The sequence below is a fragment of the Hippocampus guttulatus genome, chromosome 9, assembly GCF_054856545.1.
Source record: "Hippocampus guttulatus isolate MCC_2025c chromosome 9, RoL_Hgut_1.0, whole genome shotgun sequence".
In the NCBI taxonomy this organism is placed as follows: domain Eukaryota; kingdom Metazoa; phylum Chordata; class Actinopteri; order Syngnathiformes; family Syngnathidae; genus Hippocampus; species Hippocampus guttulatus.
The window spans coordinates 2,412,882-2,435,873 of record NC_141269.1 but is presented as its reverse complement, the minus strand read 5'-3'; positions in this window follow the sequence as shown (position 1 = coordinate 2,435,873).

The following is a 22,992-nucleotide window of genomic DNA, read 5'->3' as shown; positions in this document are numbered from 1 at the left end:
ATTTAAGTTGTGACTGGAATGTGATTTAAAGACAGTTTGTAAGTGGAGAATGTATGACCTCCACCAAGCAGGAAGCTGTTTTGGCTACGTTTGATAGCGCAGCACCTACAAATCCGCATCGCTCGTTCAACAATGACCGTGACTATTTGGGATTTCATGGGATTGAGTTTGGGTTTGAGGTTCAGGCCAAGTTTTCAGATAGGTTTTCAGATTTCGAGGGCTTTGTTTTGGCCTTGATTGGTTTTTGTTTCGTTTAGCTTTGGGGCTAGTTTTGTTCTGTGTTAAAGTGAGCGTTAGGGTGTGAGTTAGGATTTAATGATCAGGTACAGTGGTACTTCTACTTACGAAATGAATATGTTCGGGACGAAATTTCTTAACTAGAAAATTCTTGAAGTAGAAACGCGTTTTCCATGTAAATGCCCTAATACATTCCAAGGCCCGCACAATTCAGAAGTAAATGTTTTCTGAAACATAAAAATACATCAGAATATGTTACAAATACGTTACAAATAGGTTCTAGCACAATAAATGAAAGTTTTGCATCATGTAAAAAACAAAGAATAGAGTCAAGAATAAAAATGCTGGTCACTTATCTTTTAACTGCATCCTCATCGTTTTTTGCCCTCTTTAGTTCACGTTCTCTCTCAGAAGCGTTTTGTAAAGAACTCATCCAAGGACGTTTGCTTTTGTCGGCTTTTAACAATCCTTCGAAAATGTCCAAGGCAAAGATCAGCATAGTGAGAGACCGTCCGACTGGTGAACACTTTTTCTGGGCGATTCACATTTACGGAAAACCATCGGAAAGCCTCGTGGCCTGAGGGGCGAATGACGAGTATGCTGCATCGACACATATCGATCTAGAGTATTTGTCTATCGACACACAGACACATACGGTAGAGGTCCCTCTTAGCTAATGGGATGCCAGGAAGATGCTAGTAGTAGCGAATGGCAGAGCAGCTAGAAGTATGTTGTGAGCAGCAGCCCGCACTGTATTTTTACCTTTCGTATCTCGAAGTGTCTTTCGTAACAAGAGGCGATATTTTCCTGTTGAGGCGTTTCGTAACTTGAACATTTCTGTTGAAGAGACGTTCGTCAGTAGAGGTACCACTGTAGTTCGTTAGCTTCCCGCAACAGTTTGAGTTATGACACCAATGAGTGGCCGTTGGCAAAGTTTGTAATTCAATAAATCCCGACCAAAAACGCATTTAGCCGCAACATTTTTTGACGCATAAACAGGATACATCAATGATAGAAAACACCACTCAGCCTTTTTCTAATGACATTGCACGTAACAATAACAAAAACGAGGCTGTATTATCCAGCCCGAACGTTCACTCCTTCCCAGCCGCACCCGCAGTGTTTGACAAATGACCAATTAGCATCATTTGAGACATAATTGCCTTTGCTTGCGCGTGGTGATGATGACTCAGGGACATTAAAGACGACCATGGCTTTAATCTAATTTCACTGACAAATACTCGGGGAGGGGTCATATTTTACGATGAATTAAATGGCGGCGCGGCGCTGAGCTACAGCCGGCGTAAGGCGCGCGCCATCAAAGTGCAATTTCACCCTGGATTAGCGCCGCTACGCTCGTGGAACCGGACCCTTTAATGAATAAATGAAACGGCGTAATCGCGACACTTCAGTCGGCTAATAAGCGGCCGCATAAATTACAAGCAGCGGCAAACTTTTCAAAAATATAAAGTTTCTTCGTTAAGTATGTCGAAGAGATTTTGCATCAAACTAAAAAGGAATGCCTTCCAGAGGGTCCTCCGACAAAGACAGCTGCTCTGTTACACCGAACACGAGCCGTCTCCCAATCACAAACATGCAATTGTTCACCTCGACAACAGTAACCTTCGATCGCGAGCCTTACGTTGCAAGACGCGCTCGCCGCCGCTTTCACATTGAAGGCCTTTTCACGCCGCTCTTGTTGTTTTTTTTGTTTTTTTTCTTGATGTTCGGGGTACACGGGCGACAGCGCTCCAGCGTAAGCTTACCCTTATTTTCAAGTGGTTGCCTAGTGGCCGCCCCTGAAGTAGCACGGATGCTTTTCCCGCCGGTCGCTCTATTGCTGCTGTTGGCATTTTGAAATCACTCTGTCAAGCAGTCTCCTCTTGGATGCGCCGTCTGGGGTCACAGCGACGCCGTGCATACGCGAACGACCTTGAGTTTAGTTGATCTTGCATCAAAGGATAAACGCGGTGCCTTTTCTGCCCTTTCTTTGGCTTTCTTTGCTGCGTGGCACAATACGTCGTAGAATAATGTCATATAAAACCTCAGTCGTTGATTCTGACCGAAATGAAGTCTTGCGAATTTGCATTTTCGAAAGAAAGCTCTCATCAAATTTTTGGACAGCGCTCCCCTGCGATACATCATCACGGGGATGGGAGGGATTTCAGAGTTATATTTGGACGGCAACCCTCCGACCGGAGCATCTGCGCCTTCACTGGCCCGCCGCGAAACTCCTTCGCCGCCTCGTCGGGAATGAAGAGCTGCCAAGAGGCTTTGGGCCACACGTGTGCCCGCCTTTGTGACTGTCCCGCTGTGCTTCCTTCACACTCCGTGTGATACGGCGGTGTTTTTGTTTCTGCCGAGTATCCGCCGCGGTCGACGTGCGGTTGGCTTCGCCTTGAGCAACAGTGGAAAAATGCCAACAGCCATACATTTCGGCAAAAATAACCCCTTAAAAGTCACATAAATTGTGAGACTTTGGTGGGGGGGGGGGCGCAAAAAAGGCACTTGGTCTTGTGTTTCGTTTGACTTTTCCTCCCCACAAAATCGAAATAAGAACATTGTTCTACAGAGGCATTATGTAATGTGGTGAAAAAAGCCAGAGAAAAAGAAAAGAATGTTCAGCAGAATGCGAGGACGTTTAGAGGAAGACGAGGTGGTTGAGAGATTTACAAAAAGTCAGTCAAGAGGAACACACGAAACTTGAATGTGGTGTAATTGAGTTGAAAGAAAGGAGAGCGGGTTGAGACGACAAAAAGTGAAGGAAAACAAAGCTGAGAAGAACACAAAAATATTGAGAGGATGAAATTGGTCAATGAGAGAAACACACTGAAGTGAAGAAGAACTAAAAAAAAAAATGAAAAAAGAAAAAAGCGTTTGCAGAACTACTTGTCCCTTGTTTCGTCCCCCAGCTTCAAAATATAAGTTAAACCGATGCAGCAAATTGTTTTGGAGCCAACAACTTGCTTGCTGTGTTTGCGCAAACCAACATTATCACTAACATCAATCATTTTGACTTGAAATGAGTTCCAATTTAAATGACTATTTTAGCCCCCGCCCCCTTTCGAAAAACAAAAATGTAAGACGTCAAATTCTTCCATCAAACGACAAAACGTCAAAAAGTTGCCATGTTATTAGCAATCTTCCATAAGAGTCGCGTTGTAGCGTTAGCTTGGGAATTCGCCGCTAGGATTTTTCCCTCCAAAACGGCACAAAGGGACGACCCGTTTAATTGAATATGCTAATAACGCCGCCGAAACATAATGAGAATGGGGGGGGGGGGATACGAGCGGAGCGCTAACGCGTGTCAAGTGGGGGAGGGCCGATTCTTCCTCCTTCGTTTGGATTATTGCTGGATTTCATTAGTACGCAAATGGGCTATTGATCGCCGCTGACAAAGAGCTCAGATAACAACAGAATGCAAATGGCGAGGGACACAATAGTTGTGTCACCGAGTTAATCGGTCTCTCCGTTTCAAAATCACATGTTACGGAAAAGTGACTTTTTAATAGCTTGTAGACAAATAGTTGGCTCTCTGGAGTGCTTTCCCGCCTATCGACTTGTGAAGTGATGAGAAGTGAGGAAAAAAAAATGAGTGTGAATTGAAAATCTCAGAAAACATTCTTTAACCTCCGGATATTTTGTGAAGAGAAAGTCACAGGCATGTTATCAAGCTGCCTCGTCGAAATTGGGGGGGAAAAGGCATCAGATAGTTTCCTCGAATTGAACAGAAACAATAAGAAGTGAAATCTAATGTTGCTTTAGAAATAGCTCTCATCAGATTATGGAGCTGTGCTTAACTTTGTGGCAGGTGAACGATTTTATAAGATGCAACAACAACAACAAAAAGTCTGGTAGAGGTCTTAGCTGATTTGAATAATACATTGTGCCGTCTGTCTTTCATTAGTTTTCCTGATTACGATGATAATGATGAAAATAAGCCCGCATTTAAAATCCACGTGACACTCCAATGGCACTGCGAGACGTTCCAATTTTAACTCCTTTTGAACGTCATTTGATATCAAACTATTGTTTGTCAAGCTCCACAATGGATTAAAATTTCTTTGAAAGCTTCTTTTTTTTTTCTAAACAATCAACTCGTTTTCTTTGTCCCATTGACTTTCACTGCTTGCTTTCTTTCGACCAGGCCTTCCTCTTGTGTTCCACTGCCTCATTTCCCCCCCCCCCCCTTTTTTTCTTGATTTTTTTTTTTCCCTTTGCTGGAGTCTGACTGTCTGCTCTTTAAATAGAATTGACCTCAGTTCAAACTGGGTTGCCGCTTCTGTCCTAAACTCTCCATCAAGGCGTGTACTAGCCGTGTGTGTGTAGTAGTAGAAGAAGTGAAATGCTGAAGAATGACCCAGTCATTTTCAAACTACCTACACGATGATGTTTTAGCATACTAGCAGATACCAACAAATTCAGATTTGCCCGCTCGCCTGTCGCTTGATTTTAACCACCGCTGCACTTGTTGCTCGTTAGAATTCGCGTGGCTTGATTTTAACAGCCCGATGCTTGTTGTCAGGTGGAGGGCCGGATTAGAACTGGCCCGACCGTTTGTTGCTAGGCAGAATTAATCTAAATCCCGCGATAATTGTGACTGACAGAGTGTTGTAGGGCTTGATTAAAACCGCTTGTTGCTTTTCCTGTGTGCCGAGTCATTTCTTTAACTTTGTCCGAGAAAGTCTCTGACATTTTCCCAGAATTAAATTGCTTTGCATTATGAGGGGGGAAAAAAAAAGATCAATTTTTCACGATTCTTCATGGTCATAAAAAATAGCGGACATTTCATGATCAAGCAATTTACAATATTGAAGAAAAACGTCATTTATTTTGAAGTATATATTGGCAATGTGAAAATAAAATTGTCATTTTACTTGATTGAAATCGATAAATATGACGATTAAAAAGAAACACTATTACAATAATAAAGTAACCTGTGTGTTTACGCTTGCATGTATGTTTATTGTATTCCACTCACCGAATGACTTTTTGACTTTTGTGATAATAATTAGCAATGTTATTTTTCTTTTCTTTCTTTTTTTTTTTTCACGAGTATATAACGGTTTAACCTTTTGCAGCCAAAATCTCTAGACCACAAAGAAGCTCTGCTTTGGATGGGAAATTTCCCGCCATTGACGACGCCCATCCAAGCTCTGTGTTGCAGAGATACGGCAACACATCGAAGCGCCGCCGCCACCATTCGGTACGCCCTCCCTCACCACGGCCGGCGCTAATAAAAGTATTCCGTCCACTTTATCGAGCCGGCCCGGCAAATATAGCGGCTCGAATTGAACGGAATTAGGGAAGGTCAGGCGCGAGAGCCGCCTCCAAATGGATCAAGCAGTTTACACGGGCCCGACCTTGACTTAATGCGCCTGTCGTGAAGTCAGGTCACCGCTCTAGTTTGGATTTTAAAACATTACATTTTTTTTTTTTTTTTGTGCATTTTGACTATTTTACGCTCAGAAATGCTTCAAGTGCAGCAGTGTTTCCGCACCTCCGCCGAGCTCACTAAAAGTTATCTGGAGCCGTAGCCTGCATTTATCTGGTTCGTTTGGATTTTCACCAAAAGGTGACGATGTCCCCATGATGTTATTCGGAGACTGCCGACGGCCTCGTGGCTTCGTCGCTCGGTTCGTTTGGCTTTTTGCGCATTACGCGGGCAGCCGTATCGCTTTATCTCCACGTCACCTTGGCTTGTGTTACTCATGTTCTCTGACAGCTTTACGCTGACTATGCAGCCGTGACTTTAACCGGAGCCTTGCATTCATGCAGGTTAGCTTTTGCTCAAAACAGGCAGACAAAAAACTCCTTGATGGGTGGGGGTTAGGGGGGTAGCAATGCCATTGTCGTGTGTGCAGCACAGTCGGCTGCACGTGACAGATTATCCTGCATTTGACGGCCGCGTAGCTTTGAGCAGCAGCCCGAGTCACATTTCACGGACGCCCGCCTTCACAGATTAGCATGTTTGCTAAGCTACGCGCTCGCGACACAAACGTCATCCGTCCTTGTCGCCGCTTGACCGCTGAATCCTGTCGGCAAACTTTCTGTCGAGATCGACGATTATATGAAGCCTGCCCCCGCCCCAATATTTATTTTTTAATAACAAAATAGACGGGCAAAATGTGCAAATTAATTTGTTTTTGAAAATGTAAAAATAATAATGGAATATTTTCTCAATTATACACACAAATCATTTTTGAATGTTTTGATTTGTTGTACTGCTACCTGTGCACAGTCCACACACAACAACAACAGAAACAAGAACATGAATAATTGAATTCAGCGCGACCAAAACAAAAGATCGAGAACATATACTGTACATGAATATATTTCTTATTTCCAACAAATAAGAAGAGGCAAAACAATATTTTGATCAATATAAATATTTGTGACACTTCTTATTTGAATCGTTGTATTTCGTTATATATACTCACACACACACACATACAGTATATATATATATATGCCAACTGACATCAGATGATGGTTTAATGAAATGTACTTGATGAAAGTGAAGTGACAACGCCATTAATTGAATTGCTATGATTAAAATAATGAGAATAATGTCATATCCCAAGTTCATTTCATCCCGCAGTTTGGATTTTCTTTAAAAGTGCACGTTCAGCACGTCTTTTTTTTTTTTTTTTTTTTTGCTGTTGATTCAAAATTGCAGTCATGTACTATCAACTTATTAAAACTTTTTTTTCTTCCACAAAAGAGCTGATGAAGCAACAATGCTGCGATTGGATTCAAGAGTGGCATTAAACACTTCTAAGGCTCTTTTTTTTAATTTTATTTTTTTTAAGAATTCTTCCATATTTACTAAAGGGCCTTTTATTGTGAGGTGAGTTGAGTTAAGTTCACTGCTATCCTGCAACGCTGGTATCAAGGGCCGCATCTCGAAAACTTTGGAAGTCGGGTCACTCGTATCTCAAAGCAACGCTGTAATTTTATGGGAAAAATGAAAAGAAATCATTATAAATACTATTCGCCTTAGCGCTAAATGCTGTTGTGATTAGTGGGAGCCTCCTTACAGCGTAAATGCTCAGTGGGCCGGATTGAACGACGCAGCGGGCGGTGTTTGACCCCTCGGGCCGTTCTTCACCCACCCCTGCTTTATCAAGACGTTTGATCCCGAAGTATGGCGGGCTTTGCTGAAATCACGTGTGACGTCGGTTTGAACTCCCAAATTGTTGTTTACCACGCAAGCCTGCGCGGCGAACGTCATCTCATCATTTGCTCCCGTAATTAGTGACTAGATTCTCCCCCCTGCGGCATGCAGATAACAGCGGCAGACTTGAAAAGCTGTCAGCGCGCCGTATCGGCCGCTTATTTTCGGCATCAGCCGAAATCTTGCGCGTCACAGGATTCGAGGATGAGTCCTACAGGTATGTTGGCTTTTCACCCAGCAGCTCAGAGAAAGAATCACCTGCTGCCTTCACCCTTAAAAAAAAGTTTGCTTCGTGTCCCTGCACCGATGAAGTATGTATTTTTATGTCATCATGCTCAAACAACTCCACATCACAGCGGCGAGCTTTCATTCCGAAATACAAGGATGTGTTGTATTTGTACCCTGATAGTCCAGCAGGAGTCTGACAGCACAGTGATAGTTGCGTAATAATATCAAAATACGGATGATATTTTTACAGTCGTATCTCAACATGGCAATTGTTTTCAAATTCAATCAGTATACTGAAATTGTTTGCCGCGTCAATAGTTTGACATTTACCTTCACAATGTAGCGATACTTTCACAATATTGTCAGTGCACCGCGATAATTTGAGACGGCGATCGTTCACATCACTGATATCTGTACACGGTGATGGTTTGATAATTCTATCGAGATACGGTGATAATTTGACAAGTGTGTGACAGCCAAAATTTGATACCGTTGGCCTTTTCTCGATAGGCCAATCCAATCACAGTTTTACATTGGTATCGTGATAGTGATAGTTTGACAGTAGGACCACGAGACGTCGATAATTTGATACGACGGTAGTGTGACACTGGGTCATATCACAATGCGGCAATAGATGTATCGATGTTTCACGCAACAGTGATCGTTTTTCAATGGCGTCACGATACAGTGATATCCGTAGAATTGTGTCAAGATAAAAAGAGATTGTATCAAAATACTTATACGGGAGTATTATGATATCTTATTGCAAATGGATAGATGGAATTGATGACAGTCTTCCTACAGTACAGTGACTTTTTCTCCCCTGTAAGTTTAACAAACATGAATATTCCAACTTTTTTTTTGTCCTAGTGTATAAAAACACGAGGCAGCTTACATGTAAGTAAAAACTGCTTTTGCCAACACAATAACCACTTTTTTTTAAGTCTGTGTTCCAGTACGAGCCGTCCCGTGTGATTTATGGTCCCTTAGTGGTCTACACACACACACAGGAGAGGGGAAAATGACATCATTTGGGAAACATGCCGGCCAGCCACCATGATGATGGATTTCCACCAGGGGATTATCCGCTTAGGCTTCATTGGACTCGTTTAAGGCAATAAGCGTATTGACCCCAGTTTCTTTGCTCTCTCGCGCTCTCCTCTCCTCTTTGATCCATTTCCATGCGCCACCGCGCCTTGTCTGTCATCGCACATTGACGGCAAAAATGAAACAACGTGTCGCAGAGGCTTGTTTCAACTGGCAGATGATAAAAGGACAACACGGCACCGGGTGACAAAAGCTCTTACGTTTGGTGGTTTTCCAAGAAATCAGACATTTAGGATGCATGTCAACCATAAGCAGAACCAAAAAAAAAAAAAAGGCCAGAAACCCACAACGAAAAGACACCAGAAGTCCGAGAATTTAGATTTTCATTTGGTCGCGCGCTTCCGAATTTTGAAAGCCCCTGAAGCCAGTTTCACCTAACATGAAAAAAGTCTCAAGACGCCTCGCCCAAAAAGACACAGGAAGTCTGAAATTTGCACATTAAGTGACCTGGTAGTGCCCTCCAGAATTTCACAGCAATATTTAATAGTGCATCTCACATTTACTATAAAAACTACATTGAGAACATCATATCTACTTGTCTCAGTTGGCTGCCATTTTAGGTCTTGCGAATTAGCGAGCATGTTCACCAGTTCCCCATTCAAATAACCAAGCAGAATCACCGCTTTGCATGAAACCAAAATACTGTAGGCCATTTTGCTTGCGCTAGCAAACAACACATTGCCCTCCTGGGGGCAGTATAAGACACGCATACAGATATGCTTCTCTGCAGAGCAGTAATATTCGTCATTCTTTGCAGAGGATAAAGACCGTAGGCCTGTGAATGTTGTATTGTCTGTCTACATATGTTGCAGCACTGTTTGTGTTCAGATATCCATTGGTTATTGGATTTTGTTTGAATTGTTAGCCTATGTGCCATTGTATGTTAGCATCCAGCTAGCGGAGGCTATTCTCTGCACTTGATGTTTAGCTTGACAGCGACCCTTTAACTTTGCATGTAAATATGACTAATTCTACGTAGCTGAGGGCTACTTAATTCATTCAGTGGTAGGCGACCAGTTACGACAGACAAATTGTTGAATGTGGGCAGAGCACGGCAGCCAAGCTCGTCCGTGTCGACGTATCGGACACGGATGGCGCCATCGCAGATGACAGTGCGACAACGTCGTCTGGCACGCACACACGCATTAGTCACACACGCACATCGTCGCTTGGTTGTCATCCGGTGAGGGGATTATTTGAGGATGAATGGAATGTTGAAGGATACATGCCATTTCCCAGATTAGGATTGACCCGCTTTGGAGCATAATGGTGATTTGTCCTCATCCCATCAAAGCTGCCACATGACCCACATTGTTTTACTTTCCTCCCTTTAATTGTTGCACGAGTTACAATAAAGAACACGGTGCGGAATAATCACATTGAGGCCTTTGGTTATACTACCGTAAAACTTGCGCAGAGTATTACACATTAGAAGGAAAAACGAAGCGAAAACTCAACATTTCAAGAGACAAAATCGTAACATGAGTTGAAATCAATGGCAAAATTGCAAGGGGGAAATAAAATCGCAAAAGACAAAAGTTGCATTATTAACCGAGAACAAGTTATGACATGAGGAAAGAAGTTGTAACGCTATTCGGTGATGAGGAGGAAAACCACGAGGAAATAATGCAATATGAGATATTAGCAAAATGATAAGAAAAAAGGTTTCAACGTGATACAGGAATTATTTGTGATATTACAAATTAGGACGAAGCAAAATTCCAAAGAAAAAAAATCCCCAAGTTAGAATAAATGAGAGTTGACTTGTAAGGGGAGAGAAAAAGTCAACACGTTATGCAAGAAAAAGGCGCTATGCTCCAGAAAAACAGTAGTAAAATAAAAATTCCGAACGAAAAAAGCCCTAATATTATCTGCAGGCAAAATTTGAAGAAAAAAAGTCGTAATATTGCGAGAATTTTGCCAAATTACGCCAAGAATAGTCTCAAGATTGTAAAATTCTCAAGAGTCAGTGAATTAAAATAAAGTAGTACTGTAGTAGAAAAAGTTGCACCCCCAAAAATTGTAGTATTAAAGAAACATGTGCAACATTATCCAAGAAAAATTACTATGACCTAAAATTTGTAGTCCATTTACGGCGGAATGTTTAGGTTGATTAAAAAATTATATATATATAAAATGTTCTTTCTTTTTTTGCCCACCTTGTGGAGCAGCCATGTGACACGTTTGTCAGTCTACCATTCAAATTGCCGCTGAAATCTCCAATCTGTTGCTTTGTGATTAGCTTCTTCTTGTGGGATCATCCTTTCATCTCTCCTTGCTTATCTTGAGAGGCTTATACAGAATGTGTTTTCATATTGTGACCGACCTCTACCCCACCGCCCCCATTTCTTTTTCTTTTTTTTCTTTTTTTTTTTTTTTTTGCATTTGTCTTAATCTCACCACCTCTGCATCTGTTCCTTCCTTCACAAGCACACGCAACCTCCTCACCGTTCATACAACGCACGCCTCCGCTGCTTAGCATCTGCTTGTTCTTGTGTGGCAGGGATATTCCAAAAAATAAAAAAATAAATTAAAAAAAATCGGCGCCATATTGCCGACCACGACACAGATTTTATTTGTGGCCGTATTATGCAGCGGTTAACTTCTCGTTCTACTTTTTTGACAATGAATGTTAAAATGTGATTAACATGTACTTAAATGTTTTATTTGACTTAATTTTATTTTAATTTACATTTTTTGGGTCATATTTATGAATCGTGATTTTTTTTTTTTTCCAACTTGCGTAACTATGAATAAGCCGCTCCCTTCGGGCAAGCGCGACCGAACCACGTGCACCAAAAGCAGCAGACATTCAAACAACTTCTTCCCTCTCGCCATTAACTCCCGAAACAGTAACTCAACTCTAGAGTGGCTCTTTGCATTTTTTTGCACACCCCTGTGGAACAGTATTACCGCACCGATCATTGTCGCTCGAGCTCTCTACGTACTTGAACAATAGCTGTTGATGAATATTCCACAGCACCAGACACTTGAAAGCGCTGAAGGACTTTCTGTATAATTGCACACCCAAAGTTGCACGACGATTACGACCGGTCAAAAAAATGGTGCAACAATTATCTGCACCAACTGCACGACCGTTCTCGTATTGTAAGTATCGCAACACTTTATCTCTGCTCGCTAACTGCACATTGTCGCGCAGCATTACGGAAAGTCTTTCGAAACTTGTACGTCATGTCTTTGTGTGTCGTAGTTGCTCCTGATTGCGACACTCGTGTCGCCAGAGACAAATTCCTTGTGTGTTCTACATAATCGGCCAATAGAGATGGTTTGTTTTGAATCAATTAATAGAGTAATAAGAGGAAATAAAATCATTTAAAAAAAAAAAGAAGCTGAAATTATGTATGCCAGCTAATGATCATATAGTATTCCATTTTAATAAATAATACACATATGTATTTTTCTGTTCGTTGATGTTTCATTTTAATGTTAAGATACTGTGCTTAGTTTCTGGAGAGTCTTTTAATAATTTTATTTATTCGTATTTAAAAAATATATTTTTAATCTAAATGTTTTTTTTTTTTTTTTTTTAGTTTTTCATTTTATTGGACTTTTTGTCATTTATTCTGGTTTTAGTTTGGTTTCACTTCAAGGTTTTAAGTCGTGCTTAACTTGTCTTTGTCCTCGTTCACTGGCAGTTGAAAGATGACTAAATGAGCACTGCGTGATACCTTTGACCCTGGCAGGCGAACATGAACTTACTTTACATAACATTTATTTAGAAGGGACAACTTGGACGCAGCGTCTCATAAATAAGAGAGTGCAGTCTCGCAGAGGCTGATTGTGGTCAAACGTGCCCGGCGCGTCTACTAATTTTGCAGAAAAGTGACGCATGCGGACGGCAAAGTGACGCACGGGGCTGGAATAAATTAGGATTAAACCCGGACAGATTTTCTTGCTTCGTTTGCCTTTTCCGTGTCACCATCGGATAGACCAATCAATGCGCTGCGTCGCCGCATTGATTCACTGGCGTTAGCACAAAGTAAACAGCCAAATGGATTCCGGCCCGCTGATGGAACACACTCGCCGAATAATAATGCTCCGTTGTAGTCGTATCGGGGAAATTACTAATAAAAAAAAACAAATGTACGGCCTGTGTTATTTATTTTTTTGCTCGACTCAGCGTGTGATCATCGAAGCACTTTAGTTTATTTGGCAATGAAACCAAAAAAGCGGTAGTCGGGCCACACGAAAAGGGGAACAAAAACAAAAAAAACATTGTTTCAAAAAAAATGACTAGTCATAGATTGAGGATATCAGGTGTGAAATTGCACGAAGTTAGAAGAAGCATGTTGAGATCTTTGTGGTCGTGTTGATGCTGCATCGGGATGGCGTCGTAGTTGGCAGCCGTCTGCGAGAGCTCTTCAAGAGCTCTGCTTTTTTGTTTTGTTTTTTTAAATTCGCTTTTTTATTTCATTGGGACAGTGCGCTTTAATCGACACAAGAATAAACAATGTCAATGCGCAGGACTTAGCATAAATGCTGGTCGTCAGCCGTAGTCCCAAGGCAGGTTTCTTCACATAAACAGAACACAAACAGTTGACAGAAAATAACAAAATAATGTAACACATGGCGGCCCGGTGGTCCGGTGGTTCGCGCTTTGACCTCACAGTGCAGAGGTCCCGGGTTCAATTCCAGTTCCGACCTCCCTGTGTGGAGTTTGCGTGTTCTCCCCGGGCCTGCGTGGGTTTTCTCCGGGTACTCCGGTTGCCTCCCACATTCCAAAAACATGCACGGCGGGCAGATTGAACCCTCCAAATTGTCCCGCTGTGTGAGTGTGAGCACGGATGTTTGTTGGTCTGTGTGTGCTCTGCGATTGGCTGGCAACCGGTTCAGGGTGTCCCCCGCCTTCTACCCGGGGATAGGCTCCAGCACCCCCCGCGGCCCCTATCCTTGTGAGGATAATCTGATCGGCAAATGGATGGATGGATATCACACAACACAACATATAGGACACAGACAGTCGTGCAATCTTAACCATTTTTTCCGCGTACGCTTTGTTGTTTGAAGCAGTTCTCGATGAAGGAGAGAATCAAAGTGGCCTTTCACCGGCGGATCAGAGACGTCACGCTCAACATGTGCGCACGTCTGCTCCAAGCTAAGTTGGAGAGTCAACAAGAAGCTGTCGTGTGTTTGTTGTTACTTCGTGTGGACCCGATGCGACGCGCCGACGCTCCTTCGTCCTCATTCGAGCCATTCATCCACAACCACTCCAGCGCAGACCGTCGAACAGCGCCGACATTTCCGCGAAGCAAAACGGGGCTGTGAAAAAAACTGCTGCCCCATCCAGGCGCAAAAAAACACAAGCGGCTGTCCGGCACCGACAGTCAAATAGCGCCGACATTCCTAACGATGAAAATCAGCGCTGGTACACGCGTGCTGCCGAGAAGGCGCAACCACCAAGCACACTTTCTTCTCTTTTGACAAATGTCGTGGGCCAAAACGATGAAAACAGTCCACATCGGGTCCACACGAAGTAACGACAAACACACGGCGGCTTCTTGTTTACTTTCAAACTTAAGTTTGGAGCAGACGTGCGCACGTTTGGAGCGTGACGTCTCCGATCCGCCGGTGAAAGGACATGTTGATTCTCTCTTACATCGAGAACGGCTTCAGACAACAAGGCGTCGGCTGGAATATGGTTCTGATTGCATGACTGCCCATGCCTTATGCGACGTGTTTTGTTATTTTCTGTTGACTCTTCTGCAAAGCGCTTTGTTACAGCTGCCGCTGTTGTGAAAGCGTGTAAGTAAAGATGTATTGCATTGTATTGGACTGTATTTGTTGTCATAAAAAGCATTAGGAAAAAGCAATTTTCCACATTTTTTTAAATTGTTTTTTTTTACAGCAACTCGTACAAAAACAGTGATAAAAGTTTGAAAACCTTTACAAAAAGTCTTTACAAGCATTATTTGATGGCGGTAAAGAAATAAATGGCAGTACTCCAAAAAAAAAGTTGTATTATTTCCCGAATAAAGTCTTAAAATTGCGAGAAATTTGTGGTTATGCTCTGACAAAAGTAATAGAAGTCAGGGGGGGGGGGTCTACTTTAAGCCCTGCCATTTCCATTTTCCTGCATAAGGAGCCGTAGCGTCTCACTGATTTTCTTCGCGTTGCTTGTGCTGTGAGTTAAGATGCAGGCTGTGAGTGGGAACGCTGCGTTTTTCCAAACAAATCCATCACCGGCAGCAGAAATGGTCGCTTGGTTATTCATGAGTTACCCAGAGGACAAATGAACACACACCTTTCTTGTGGTGTGTTGTCCAAACGGGGACGCCGCAACCCTGGAAGGCTCCCAAACCTCGCTCAATTCTATCGAGCGAGCCCGATGATGCGTTCAAATCCGAGCTAGTGACGGATGGAATCCATCTTAGTTGCCACTCGAATATTATCGTCATGTCGTAATGACCATGCGGGCATATGACAAAATGTCTGCTAAGTCAGGGGTCCCCAACCTGCGGTCCGTGGACCGATATCGGGCCACAGCCTATTTGAGACACATACCAGCGAGCTGTTAGCCTTCCCACGTAAGCATTAGCAGTTTCGTCGGCAGCCACCGGATGAAAGCAGCAATCAACGGTGTGACATTTGCAAGTAGCCGCGATGCTCACGGCGTACGCCCTAAGATCATAACTTCAGTAGTATGATGTTTCTTCGTGATTCATTGTGCTATTGTACTCGACATTTGTCGCACAATAGGTGAATCGCGTCCTCACTGGAGTGAATCGTATCGTAATTACTTTGAACCCAACCACGTCGTATCGCAGTTGGAGAAAAACGACAACAACGATCACGACAAACAAGCTACCTGTAATAGCGTCTTAATATTTGTACCCAGCACAGCAGATGAATCCGTGTTGTGTTGTGTGTGTGTGTGTGGGGGGGGGGGCAAATGAATAGCATATGTCCATGAAAAAGAGGCACTGGAAATTCACGGAGAAAAAGCGCATCTCCTCCCAGCGGTTGGAAAGTCCGATTATTATCCATGAAATAGCAAAGACGTCTGTTTCACTTGGAAGTCAGGCAGCCACAAGACATGATTAATAGCTAGACAAAACATTCAAACCGACGACGTTTAGCACTACATTGACTTTTATTTTTCTTGAAAAAAAAACATTTAATTGGGATTTTTAAGTGTCGGCTACTTTTCCGCACCTTTTCGTTCTCCTTCGCTCCACATGTGCCACCCACATCGCCAGGCCATAATACGGGATGTGGACTTCCTGGGAAAGGAAATGTGGTCTGTACTCGTCTTGGCTAATAAACTTTGACTTGGTTTATTTTCCCTGCGTATTTTATGTCTTCTTGAAATGATGATGTCATCTTTTTTATTTCTTTTTTTTGGGGGGGGGGGGGGGTCTTCCACACCAAAAGTTGTCCTGACACAAAAGAGGAGAAATTCTGCAGGATGGACGCATGCAGTCCAGTCATGACAATGATGCAGTTGTTTAGTCCGAACAATAAAATTGGTCAACGAGCCACATGCTGCTTCACCAGGTGTCACAGCTGCTGTCATACGCGAGACATGGAGCCTCTTCTTGATCGCAGAGAAACAATTGTTTACGCAGGAAGTCCTGGATGTTGATAAACGCTAGCCTGTTAGCTTAGCAGGAGTCCTATGGCATGTTTTTATAACTGCCATGCAGAGCTGTAATCAGGGGCCTCCATTTTTTTTTTGCCCCTTTTTTTTGCTATGGACTCTTGTATGGGCTCAAGATGCTTTTGAAATGAGCAACAACTTGATTGTGGCGACTTGGGAAAGTGATGAATGTGTCGCCACTTCCAAGGAGAACTTTTTGGATCTTAATTGGAAAAAGAGGAGGGGGGGCAGATTCGCCACTAAAAATTGGTGTTCACAGCGAGGTTAAGTCAGATTGCTTTGACTTCTAAAGTAGCTTTCTCTCTCCACACACACTCACACACATTCACACACACACACACAGACACGCACACACACGCTTAACTGTGATTCAAGTGGATGTAATTTGACGGGAGAATTTCTCGCTGATAAGGAATTGCGCTATTATCAATGGGAATGAAAGAAAAATGGAGCGGGAATGTACACTTTGGGGATCAAGTCGAACAGTGGAGTTTTTTGCAAAAGTCCTTCTCATAATTTCTCCGTCTGGAAATAGTTTGCATGTGTGTGCGTGGCAGTGGCACTCCAAATCAATTGGGGATTGTGACACAAAGGGTGGAAATTGTCTCTGTTGGGATGCCGAAGAGATCCTTGTACTATTTTTTTCCCCATTCCCTGGCTTATTTTGGCCATCTCATGTCAGTTTGTTTGGAAAAGAAATTATGGTGTGATATGAGTACAGATGTCTAATGATCTTGCCGTGGGTGGCACGGTGGTGGACGACGAGTGGCAGCCGTGATAGTTTTTCATTTAAGCAGATTCTCCGAAGGCAGCTGTTGTTTTGACATTATTTACACAACGATGGTTCGTGCTTCCTGTGTGGCGTTTGCACGTTCTCCCCCGTGCCCGCGTGGGTTTTCTCCGGGTACTCCGATTTCCTCCCACATTCCAAAAACATGCACGACAGGCTAATGGAAGACTCCAAATTGTCCTGAGGGATGATTGTGAGCGTGAATGATTCTCCGTCTTTGCGTGTCCTGCAATTGGCTGGCGGCAAGTTTGGGGTGTACCCCGCATACTGCCCGGAGGCAGTTGGGATTGGCTCCAGCATGCCCGCGACCCTCGTGAGGATAAACCGATTAGAAAATGGGTTCGTGGATAATCTTGTAGTGAGAAAGTCAATGACATGCACTAGAAATGTGTCTTCGTAATTTGACCACGAAACTCGAATGACTCCGACCAGTTTCGCTAAGCCACAATTTGGTAGAAATGTCACTCATAAATAGGCGCACAAAAAAATCTCAGCAATTCATTACTTTTCAGGGGTCTGTCAAAGACAAACAAGTTGCACCAATTTTGTCCGCCCGCTAAAATTTTAACCGTCTGGTGTTTCTTTTTATTTTTTTGGAATTAGTTTTCATTCTTCTTTGAACGCCTCAAACTCCTACGGACGGGAGTGTGTTGATGGAGTCGGCAAACGCACCACGCGGAGAACCAAAGTGAAATTGCGGCTTATCTTGGCCTCCCCTCAGATAAACCGTGTGTCTCGAGACCACCTGGAGCCTGCCATCTTGTCTTTCATCATTGCCTGCCAATGCATTTCATTCTTATCTTAGGCTGCCCTCCTTTGGCTTTCTCGCTCTCTCTCTCGCTCGCCCTCTTCTTCTTGACTCCTGACTAACTAATAAATCATTCAGTGCACTTGAACATGCTCAGCTCTCACTGTAACGGCCCCCGGTGACTCTAAAATAGACATAAAGATAACTTTCGTTTGTTCCCCCGCACGCCCCTTTTTTTTTTTTTAAATTCCCATTGACGTGGACGAAACTCCAAGATTCACTTGATGTGTCTAATCGGTTCTATTTGCAGCTCAGGCAGCAGGTTTTCAATTGGTTACTTCTTTTATAGTTCCAAACTTGTTAATCCCCCCCCCCCCCCTCCCTTTTCCATCCCCTCAGTCAGAACTCTTTTTGTATCTACGTTTATATCTCTCGGGCTCGGAGATGAAATCAGTTTTAGCAGCTACAATTTCAACGGCTTATTTCCCAAACATTCCAGAAACGTTTTATTTTAAAATATGAGACACTCGGGTAGGATGCGGCACCACGTTTTGCCTTGCATTACAGTTTCTCAGATCGCAAACGGGACTCAACACATACACCACTTCAAAATAGTCTGGCCACGTCTCCCAACCCTCAAGAGAGCGACCTTTTCAGGTTTTACAGGATATTGAAGCCAAAATTCGGAAGGAAAACAAGACGATACACTGCCCCCTTAAAGATCGCCCTCAAGTCTCAAATGTAGTTGTTTCCCAAAACAAAGTGCTTCGTTTCACTGAAGTCAGGTAGAACAATCCATATTGGTTTTATAATGCACAGTTCCCCCAGCAGAATTCTTATAAAGCAGGGTTGTCAAACTGGTTTTTGTCGCGGGCCACATTGTAGTTACGGTGTCCCTCGGAGGGCCGTTATGAATTTTGGGAAGCCATATAAATGTTTAATCTCCTCCACGTATTACATACACAGCGCACAGCAAATTGATCAATAACTACTTTTACACTCAGAAGTCAAGAATAATGACTGTTTTTGTGGATTACATTTGACAATTTGAAATGTTGGTTCAGACTTTAGCCTCATGGAACTTGACATGCTTGATTTGCTTTCGCGGGCCGCATAAAATGTTGTGGCGGGCCAGATGTACCCCGCGGGCCTTGACTTTGAAACATGTGTTATAAAGTAAGAGGAAAGGATCCCTTAACATTGGAGACGTTGCGCTGTCGTGGCCCACGAGTGGAATACAAACCATCCCAGTTAAATGTCAAGCTCCTGGTCCTGAAGGTCACTGCGGCGGGGTGGTTGGCGCTGGTCGTATGTCCACTGCGAAGATATACAATACAAAGAGTAACCTCCAAGTGGTGATTACCTGGAGAAATAATGGGCTCAAAGTTCACGGATCACTCCGGCAGCCCGTCGTAATTCATCAGAGGCGGTGTCGCGCAATCGCCTCGGCAGGATAAATAAAATAGTGTCGCGGTTGAGAGTAAGATAATAGCCGCAAAAGCAAATCACTTAAGGGTTTAAAATGGGTGTTGCAGGCATTACTGTTCCTGTAGGCGTTATTTTATTGTCAGCTCTGTGGGTGGTACAGTATGTGCGCTGTGCCTGATAGAGTTTGGGTCCGGAAGTTGCTAGTGGACCACCAGGAATTGCTAGCGGCCTCGTGGGTTTGCTGCTTGACTACTAAGTGATGCTAGCAGAGCACCAGGAGTTGCTAGCAGACCTCAAAGAGATTTTAGTGGACCATCAAAAGTCGTGTTTTGTTATTTTTATACTGGATGTGTCAGAGCCCTTCAGGACACATGTCAGAGACCACAATAAAAGCAGCACACTTTTACTGAGAGAAAAGGGGCAATAAAAACACAGAACGTGGGGTCAGTGGATTCGGCCTGTGCCGTGAGTGAACATCATGAAAATAAGACTTGTTTCACCAACGGGACAAAATAAGCCCAAAAAAAACCATAATAGGCCTTCCGATTTTGACCAAGAGTTGCTAGCACAAATACAAGGAGCTGCTCGCATTTGGTGACGGACTACAAGGATCACTAGCAGACGATCAAGAATTGCAAGCGGACTAATGGTGGTTGCGAGAGGACGAATAAAAATCAATAGCAGACTACCAGGGGTTGCTAGCGAACCTAAAGGACTCGCTAGCAGACAACAAGCAGTTGACAGTGGAATTGTTAGCAGACAAATGGAGTTGCTCACAAACCACCGGTGGCCCGCCAAGAGTTGCTAGCAGGCTGAGTCGCTAGCGAAACACAAAGCGTTGCTAATGCGTGAGGAGTTTGGAGCAGGCGAAGAAAAATTGCTTGCGGACCACCGGGAGCTTCTAGTCCACTCTGAAGTCTAACTTAGTCCGGAGCACCTGACAAGGAGTCGTCTAATTCACAATCAAGATCATATTTGTCCCACATTTGATTTGTCCCGCTTTGTCTTTCATTTCATAATAAGCACTTAAAGTCATGAGACAAAACACGTTGCGTCGACCTCCCTTTCCCTGTTGTCGTTTTCATCCCTGGTGAGATGTTCTTTAAGGCGGGTGTTTATTTTCTATCCAAGCTTCGCTTGCCTCTGAATATAATGATGTGTCTGCTGCGCTTGCCTTTTTAGTTTCCCTGTGAAACTGCCCATGAAATAGACAAGTAGTCTCCGCAGAGAGAGAAGATTGAAGCACGAGTGCGGGCAAATGATGGAAAGTGCAAAGTGTGAAATGATTTTATTTTCATTTATTTTTTCTTGTACAGTACTCTCATCAACGTTGATGTTCTTGCTGACATTTTAAGCCATCTTCTTAGACGCCGCTTCAGGGAGCACGGCTTACGTGACTCCATTTCAGTTGTATTCTTAATAACTAAATCAAAACGTTATCGACTGCCCCCCCCCCCACTCCCATTTTCTATACGGCATACGTACAGCTCTCGCAGTCCGAACCGGCAAATCCTTTAATAGCCATGATAGCAAGGAAAACAATTACATTTGTCATCAGGACGTTGAGTATTCTCAAGCGGCTGTGAGACTTGGTGAAGCAGCATGTGGCTCATTGTCCGACGTTATTTTCGCACGCTGTAATCCTTGCAAACAATTGTTTGTTTTGTGTCGTTGTTTTATCCATTCAATGGCGACTCAGAGGAGCGAACGGCCAAACGTTTGTTCCCCCCCCCCTCCCCTTTTTTTGTTTTTTCTCAGAGAGTCTGTGAGACAAACCCGAAGTTCGTGTTTTGTTGTCGTGACACCCCTGTTCGTTTATGTCCTGTGCGAAGCTCACTGCGAGTGCGTTATCGGTTGTTTCCTGCGCAATATTTGCATCTTATCACAAACTCTGCTGGATGAAAGTAAAAAAAAACTCTCAGCATTACTTGCATCTCATTTGAAGAGAAAAAAAAAAGAATAATGATGAAATGGAGCAAAAAGTATTTAAACCAGGCAGAGTCGTCACTGGGCTGGAGGCTTTGCCGTGTGATGGTGAATCACTTCAGGCATGGTGGCACCATGTCATGAATCCACAATCATGCGCAATATTGTGATCCAGCAGTCAGCATTTCTTGCCATGTTGCCCATTTATGGATCAAGGATATGGATTTTTCGCTTCCCCAATTCGGCCCCCAAAAAAGCACCCAGTGGAACGTTAGAAAAAAAAAAGATTACTCTGAAGTGATCCCATTCAAGCAAATCAGCAGTGTTTCCAACGATGCATCCTTCTTTTTTCTTTTTTGTACGTGACCAAATGACAATCCAGCTCAGCCGGCGTCTTTTGCCATGCATGAATGGTTTCTAATGAAGCCTGGTTTCTTCTCGATTGTTCCTCGAGTGAAACTAAGGGCAAAGACAAAAAAAACAAAAACACGTCTGAGAAAATGGAGTTCTGCCGCTGCTAATTGGACATATTGTCTGATTGTTACTTGCGTCTGAGACGTCTAACACCACGACGCGGCGCTTTGTTCTTTTGACACTTTATTCCATTGTCTCCTTCCACGGCAGCTCCGGGCTGTTCGCGAACTCGTCGAGAAAAGTCGAGTGTATTAGCTTTAATTAGCGAGGTAACGAGGTGAGATGCCACTTGTCACGCCGACGTGGCGAGGTCCTCGGGAGGATGCGGCAAAGCATTTTTTATTTATTTTTTGTCAGTGCGAGTAGATGAAAAACAGAAAAGGGATCTTTTTGTGCTTCCTAGTGTGCGCGCGTGCGTGTGTGTGCGCGTGTCATGCTGTGGGCTGTTTGCAATAAACAGATGCCACCGCCATGTTTGTCTTTCACCTCGCAAAGGGCAAGAATATGAGTCAAGCTCACACTGTAAGAATGGCGCGGGGAAGCATGCACAAGTAACACCCTGACGCTTCATTCCCGATGCCAAGTGTGTGTTTACTTCACGACTTGGGGGGCTCACTTGCGACTCGCACCTCGGTGACTTTGTCCCATCTCTGGTAAATGGATCAGAGTAAATTTTCCGAATCCGCTAAATCGAGTCAGTGGACCGATAAAACAGAATCATTTCGAGTCAGCTGCAGTCAGAGAACCGATACGATGGAATCAACTGAGTTTTGGGTGAATCCAGTAACTTGAGTCAATAAATCGGTCAGACTAATTAAAACAATTCATCAATACTACCTTTACTCATTTTGAATTATATGTTTTACAAAGAGACAATTAACTCTTATCGGTGAACCATCCATCCATCCATCCATTTTGCGATCCGCTTGATCCTCACTAGGGTCGCAGGGGCTGCTGGAGCCTATTCCAGTCGTGTTTGGGCAGTAGGCGGGGGACACCCTGAACCGGTTGCCAGCCCATCGCAGGGCACACAGAGACCAACAACCATCCACGCTCACATTCGCACCTAGGGACAATTTGGAGTGCTCAATCAGCCTGCCATGCATGTTTTTGGAATGTGGGAGGAAACCGGAGTACCCGGAGAAAACCCACGCAGGCCCCGGGAGAACGTGCAAACTCCACACGCCAAGGTGTGAAGTCTCCCATTTGACACAACCGAATCACTGAGTCTGTTTTTTTTTTTTTGACAATTCCGAGTCCGAATTGTGTCAGTGAACTGTTAGCACCGAATCGTCCGATGAAGTCCAGTATGCTAACTG